Below are 7954 nucleotides of genomic sequence, written 5' to 3'. Positions count from 1 at the left end.
GGAGTCTTATCATCGGAGCCATTATCACTGGAGCCATTGTCACTGGAGTATTATCACCGTAGCCATTATCACTAGAGTCTTATCACCGGAGCCATTGTCACTGGAGTCGTTATCACTGGAGCCATTATCACTGGAGTCTTATCACCGGAGCCATTATCACTGGGGTCTTTATCACCGGAGCCATTATCACTGAAGTCGTTATCACTGGAGCCATTATCACTGGAATCTTATCACCGGAGCCATTATCACTGGGTTCTTTATCACCAGAGCCATTATCACTGAAGTCTTATCACTGGAACCATTATTATTGGAGTCTTTATCAATGAAGCCATTATGACCTTTGCTATGTCTTTTTCAAGAGTCAAACAGAAAACTTTGCGATTAGCCTAAAACACCACTACACAAATCCAAATAGCCTGATGTGTATATAAAAAATACCAAATAACACACACACACACACATATATATCACATGTATATATTTTCTTGTTTTGTTTAAACAGAATTAACTTAATAGCATGTATCTTACAATGTTGCACATAGTTGTCAGGCAAAGAAAAAACTTTTAAAATTTTAAAACAAGGCTGCCTATGAATAGAACTCATGAAATGTGATACTAGGAATAAAAAAATGTCGTTTATCCTTACGAACATAGAAAACGACAGTGATGCTAGAAATTATATTACTGCCAAGAAAAAAAAACGTCAGTCACATTATATTTTTACTCATTCTGTGGTGTTTTTCGATGATGATTAAGAAATCTAAGTGTGAATCATGTTAAAAACCTGTTCTCCTTAAGTATCAACCTTGTCATCCCGGCAGACAGCTAAAAATTCCACCCAAGAATCTGTGGTATTTTTCGATGGTGACTAAGAAAGGGATGACAAGGTTGATACTTAAGGAGAACAGGTTTTTAACATGATTCACACTTAGAGGCAGACAGCCAAGAATTCCCCCAAGTATCTGTGGTATTTTTCGATGATGAGTAAGAAAGGGATGACAAGGTTGATACTTAAGGAGAACAGGTTTTTAACATGATTCACACTTAGAGGCAGACATCTAAGAATTCCACCAAACAAAAACGCAGAATATATTATAACCCTTTTAGTGCTTAGAAAAGTTAATTAACAAAATAACATTGAAAAAATGCTTATACACAATAAATGTATTAAAAAAATATATAAGATTTTTTCAACAAAACAAATAAAAAACTGTTCTAGTTACATAGCCACATTTTCTTTTAAGAAATAATCAACATTGCTTATTTCATACAACACCCCCCACAGTGACAAGTTAGGAATCGTTTTTTTTTTTCATTATAATGTCGTGGAAAAGTTGCGGGATGATTTAACGCAGTCGATTCTATGCGTCGTGAACCGATGTGTGGGTGACAAATAGTTGCACTTTCTCCCTCCAGGAGGTAGGGAGTTTATTAAGGCTTGTTCTGCGCGTTGACAAAACGATGTTTCTTAAAGAATGTTTACTAACAGAATATGACATATTTCAGGATAAGACTTTTGGAGGAACAACGTAGGCTGAACAGGGCAGTTATTGATGCTATACAGAATTGTCAGCGAAAAGAATCATCACCAGAAAACTACGAGATTACAGGAGCTTCCTTTGAATACTAGTCTGTCGTATTTGTGTACATATACAAATATGCAAGAAAGTTAAACCTATACGACTGTCAAATGTTCACTTTCTCTTCATACGGTTTGTACGGCTGTCCATTTAAAATAACAGCAAAGCAAGGTGGAATTATTGACAGATAATGCGTCTAAAATATAGTGTGCATGGCCTTGAGTCACTATATAATTCGCTTGTCAGGATTAAAAATATATTTGGTAATAAAACTATAAAATCATTAAGCACTGCCTGCTCGAAATCTTGAGTTAACGCCACAGCTCAAACTGCATGAAATACGTAATATCATTTTTTTAATAATTAGATCATAAAATGGAAATTTACCAGGAATCTTGAATTAACGTTTTCTAACTCAAACTATATCAAATACCGTGTTTATAGATTTATATGAGAAAACTAGAAATCTCCTTGAGCAAAAAGTCATAAGTTGAACATTGTATAACTCAAACTGTATCAAGCACGACATAGTGTATTATATTTTAAAGATAGATCATAAGCCTAAAAACCCCTATAAATAATGCTTAACAGGAGTCGTTGTGGGCTTCACTGTTCACTCAACAATACGTTTATAAGCCATTGATCATGCTCAGAACTGTCACGTGGAAAAAATTACGTGTCAGGAACTCGTATGAACTATATGACTATTATTATATTTCTAGCAGTAACAATAATAGAACATTTTCCGGGAAATGTATCAAGAAATACCAAAAAATCCCTTAAGGCTGATTTATATTTGTTCTCACGTCAATCATTATTTCTACTCCAACGAAACTTTTTTTCAGCGTCCCAAATTTACAGTCGCTAATAAGATACCCCGAGGTTTGAAACCCTTTGTTAGTTGTTTCTAAAACTTTCATTTTGTAGTCCAGGTGAAGACATCACCCAAATTAGTTTTTACACACACTTATCTATATAGTCATTTATTAACAGAAGTAGATGGCGCTGTACGGTGGCTGATTGCATGACCTGTTCATTTCTGTGATATGTATATTTGTTTCTTTGTTTTATAGCAAAGCCACATTGGGATGTATGCTGTGTGCACCGTGGGGAATCGAACCCCCGGGGGACATGTGATAAGAATGAATTATTATTCTGGTCAGAATCGCATGCCTCCTATGATCACAATTGGATCTTGAACGGCTTGTTTGTTTGAAAACTTTCACAGAAAGCTACAAAAACGACTGACTGTGCATAATGAGAAGGAAGGCATAGAGTCAACAGCACCAACCGCCAACTTTTCGGGTATTCTTGTATGAACAAAAAGTGGGATTTGATCGTTATTCCTATAGTGAACCCTCGATCATAAAACAGAGTACATTTTTGAGGTAATGAACTGCGAACCATGAATTCTCGGAATTACAGTTCGAACTCGCTACCCACTAGGTCACGACCAGTGTTCCCTCTAAGCTGCGCGGCAGCACAGTGACCAATCATGTGCCGCGCACTTCACTATTCCAGCTGCGCATATCTTCAGTAATGGTGAGGAATGTCTAAAGATGAATGATTTCTACGTTGAACATCTTCAAAATTAATTTTTATAATTTTTAACAACTACATACGAACGTATATATTATTTATATATAATTAAACATTCAGTGGAGAATGAAGCTTCTAATTAAGTCATTATTTATGTCCGTCAAATAATTTATGGCCGGTTCTGTTTCCCGCGCCATCTATTAGTCATAATATTCAACTCTACTTCTTTATACATATTTATGTGATACATTATACCCTTTCACTCCTGTGAATTCTAAAATATACAAACCAAAGACGAAGCTTCATTCTAGGTGTAATTTTAGAAAAACTTAATTTGTAGACTAAAAGTTGGAAAATAATATTTATTACAAAACCGTAAAAAACAACTGAATTAATTGTAGTAAGTGTAAAGGTGACGCAAAATGAATCATATTTCCTGCGGTAAGAGCAACAGGTTTGAAATTATGAGGTACGTCAATAATGGAATGTCACAACACGGTTTTTTATAAAAAAAAAGTTTGTCTGGTAGATGATAAACAAAATGAGCATGAAAGTAATAAGAAATTTACTCAATGAACATGAAAGTGATAAGAAATTTACTCTATTAACATGAAAGTAATAAGAAATTTACTCTATTAACATGAAAGTAATAAGAAATTTACTCTATTAACATGAAAGTACTAAGAAATTTACTCTATTAACATGAAAGAAATTTACTCTATTAACACAGTTTATGTTATCAAAACGGCATATTTTAGTATAACGTTTATTGTTAAATACACTTCATAGAATGTAAGGTCGAATTCTGTAAGTAAATGTATATCTTTACGTCAGAGTAGAAATTGAATACATTTATATAGCACTACATAATAAAAAGCGACTGATATAATGAAGTCATAAATTTAAATTAAAAAGGAGATTAATCAGTGATTAATAAGGGTGTTAGAAAACTTACTTGTTTTCTCATTTTTAAATGTTAAGCAGATAAGTTTTATATTTCGTCACTAGATGGCCCTGGTAGTAATAAAATTATAATTTTCCAAAGTAAAAAAGATATTTGATTGATGCATATGTTTTAAATAATATTGAAAAGTTCATTTAGATGAACAAACTGTCGACAACTTCACTTAGGCGAGTAGTTCGTTAGATTTAACCAAGAAGTAATTGTTTTAGAAATAAGCTGAACAGTGTTGTGTTTCAGAGTTATTAACTTTCAAAACGAACAAAACTAAACTTATTTGTTTTACTGTTTTGTATTTCTAAGAACTTTACTATAATGTGTAAAAAGGCAATTTTAAATAAAAATATATCTTCAATGAAAAGATTAGTATTTTTTTCCTCAAGTATGGGAACTGAAATTAATAAAACAAATAAAACCTACACTAATTTTAGTAAAGTTTGAATATACTTCACCAGATGGCAGCAGATATTTGACTTAATCGGCTAGAACTGGCGAAAACGATTATACGTTTTTTTTCTTTTCTATAACGCCTGATGTAAGGCCGTTTGTTTGAAGTTTTATTCAGTCCTCCAGTGAGACAGCCATAAGTCGACAAACTTACAACGTTAAAATCCAGCGTTCGATTCCTCACTGTCGATCGATTCCTCACTGTGAACGCAGCAGACATCCCAATGTGACTTTGCTCTAAAACAAACAAACAATGAAGTTTTATTCAAAGGACGAAATAATCATAAGTCTAATACGACCTCGACTTCGAATGACGTTCTAGATGTTCAGTAATAGTTTTTATTTTAATTTCATGTCATTTCTATGGAGACTAGTATACTATAACTCAGAATAGATCAAGAGAACAGTGTGAGTTTGCTTCATATTATTTATTAACTGTATTTCGGAACCTAAGATAAGAAAGCCTTGCAGCATGCTTGCATAAATTTATGCATTTTGTTTTTGTCAAAAAACATTTAATATAAAAGACAAACTTAAGAAACAAGGAAAAGTTATATATATATTTTTTTTTCTCACACTTTCCAAAAAGCCAAGAATGCTTTGAAAACGAAAGTTTAAAGGCATTTCTAATGTAAGTAAAATGGATTTGGTGGGCGAAAGAAGTTAATAAAGTTGATTCATCGAGATAAGTGCTCAGGTCAAAATTGGTACCTGAATATTTTATATGACACAACGAAGAACGTGTTGTTACAAATTCTCTGTGCGGTTTCTTTACAAAACGTTGAAGGACTACTGAAAATCGATTTATTTATTCATCTTTGTGAACTCGGGTTTCCCCTCCTATACCTTGATACAGTGAAAGAAGGGTTTGAACTACATTTGATAATCTGATAAATTTTTCGGTATGGTTTCAATCCATTAAAAACTATAAATGAAACGTCGTTCTCAAATGGAGTGTTTTAGAGGAGTACTGACGTCAACCATTATTTTTGTCTCTACCAAAGTTTTCATCTTGGCTAGAAGGATGTTTTATATCCTACGCAGTCTTATTCTGTAAATAGCTTAACCGATAGTGTTTCCATTCAGTTTTGAAGATGACTGATGCACAGTCTTGGGTAACATGAGCCCTAAACACTCCCAAAAATTCTTGGCTCTTTTCTCGTGTTTGCTTAGAAAAGTAGTCATTTGTTTTACAACGCATGGTCACGCAATCATCTAAGCGGATAAGCATCATATATAATGCTTACATCTAAGAATCTTTGTGAAAAGCAAATACGGGTTTCACATCTTCTTATGACGACACTCAGTTACAGATGATACTAGAGCATTAGCTCTTATTGTTTTTATTAATTCGAATGAGAGTCGGCGTTATCAGACACATCTTTCTCTATATACATCACGTGCGTATTTGTTGATTAGTAATGTTAATGAAGACTGAAGTAACTCTATCGGATTCTGTTGTGTCAATAGATAGATTTACTATTTAATACACTGTAGACGTTTTCCTGTCAGTAGTATCAAAAGCTGGGCACGTAGTTCATGAATAGTTCAATAAAGTATCAGTACTGTTGTTAATGAGGACAGAAACAGCTAGAGTAGTTCATTTTCGTCAATAGCTAGACACACGAATTAAGGACACAAAGTGAAAGTTGAGTCTTTACAACACAACTAGGTGGGTCAAGGATAAAACTTAGATGGTTAATTCCGCCTTACAATAACGATTGGCATATGCTAACATGATGACTTTTTGTTAAATATTCGAGTCGTGACGCTACAGGCGACATGTTTAGCATCTATATATTTGGTTCATAGAAAATTCTAAACCATACGACTTATGACTGGAAGCAAGAGATTTCAAAAATCATATCACAAGTCAATCTGGAGCAACATAATGAACACAATAGTTGCGAAAGAGAACCCTCTAACTCAAAAAGCGCATTGTGATGAAGCTGAGTATATCTCTTAGTAGTATTGATAACAATGCATTAAAAATATTTTAGAGTAACGTAGATCCACATGCCTAAAGTTCACGAGCTTCCAGCCACATCCAAAAATCAATAACTGTTTTCACGAGAAAGATGACCAGAGAAACTGGGACCACCATGAGAAAGATGGCTGAAGAAACTAGATACTACCAATTCTATTTGTTCATATACCTCCAAAGCAGCTTCGATGAACTTTGTGCCTTTGGTCTGCCTATACGTAGTTTTGAAAGCCGATATGCATATAATGTTGGTTGTCTGTGACAAGATGAATAGTCTAAGACTTACCTCGTAGTCCTTTACAGAGGCTTGTTACAATGAAAACTGTAGGAAAAGATAATTGTGCTTAATCATGACAGACGACTGAAGAAATACTTCCAAGAGCAGCATAGGGCCTAGAAAATCGTTTGTATAAAATATAATTAATGAGTTAGAAATAACTTAGCCAGGTTTTATGATGACAATACTAAATAAACACAGGATCGGTCATAAGTCCAAGTTCAAGAAGAGAATAATTATAATTTTGGAATTATAGTTTGTTTGTAGAGCAAAGCCTCATTCGACTATCTGCTGTGTCTACCGCGGGGAATCGAGCTCTGGATTTTAGTGTTGTAAATCCTTTGACTTACAGGGACCGTGTAATTATAGTGAAAATAATTATTGACATTACGGATTCAATAGGTCTGATACATTGATAAAGTTTCCGTAATTAAATATTGTTTTTTTTCGCTTGTTTGAAATTGAGCAAAGTACAGTAAATGACCAGTACTAAAGACTATAAGCTTCAACAAGGCCAAACATGAGAAAAATAACTTTGCATTAAGAAGCGAGAAATGAACACAAAATTCCTGACCTGGTGAAAAGAAAAGCCAAACATTCAGTGTTTCGAAAAGGACGTTTCAAAGAATATTTTTAGCGCAACTGGAATTTACATTCTTATAAAAAAAGTCTGGAAATACCAGCAAAACGTTTAGACGCAATATTAGTATCACTCAAAGAATTTCAACTTGAAATCTATTCAAAAGTCTGGAATGTCCCAGCAAAATGTTTATACTCAATATTAGTATCACTCAAAGAATTTCAACTTGAAATCTATTCAAAAGTCTGGAATGCCCCAGCAAAATGTTTATACTCAATATTAGTATCACTCAAAGAATTTCAACTTGAAATCTATTCAAAAGTCTGGACGCCCCAGCAAAACGTTTAGACGCAGTATTAGTATCACTCAAAGAATTTCAAGTTGAAATAAATTCAAAAGTCTGGACGTCCCAGCAAAACGTTTAGACACAGTATTAGTATCACTCAAAGAATTTCAAGTTGAAATAAATTCAAAAGTCTGGACGTCCCAGCAAAACGTTTAGACACAGTATTAGTATCACTCAAAGAATTTCAAGTTGAAATAAATTCAAAAGTCTGGACGTCCCAGCAAAACGTTTAGACACAGT

Source organism: Limulus polyphemus, unplaced genomic scaffold (genome assembly GCF_000517525.1).
Source record: "Limulus polyphemus unplaced genomic scaffold, Limulus_polyphemus-2.1.2 Scaffold1360, whole genome shotgun sequence".
Lineage (NCBI taxonomy): Eukaryota > Metazoa > Arthropoda > Merostomata > Xiphosura > Limulidae > Limulus > Limulus polyphemus.
The sequence above is the reverse complement of the archived record's forward strand: the minus strand, read 5'-3'. Positions refer to the sequence as shown.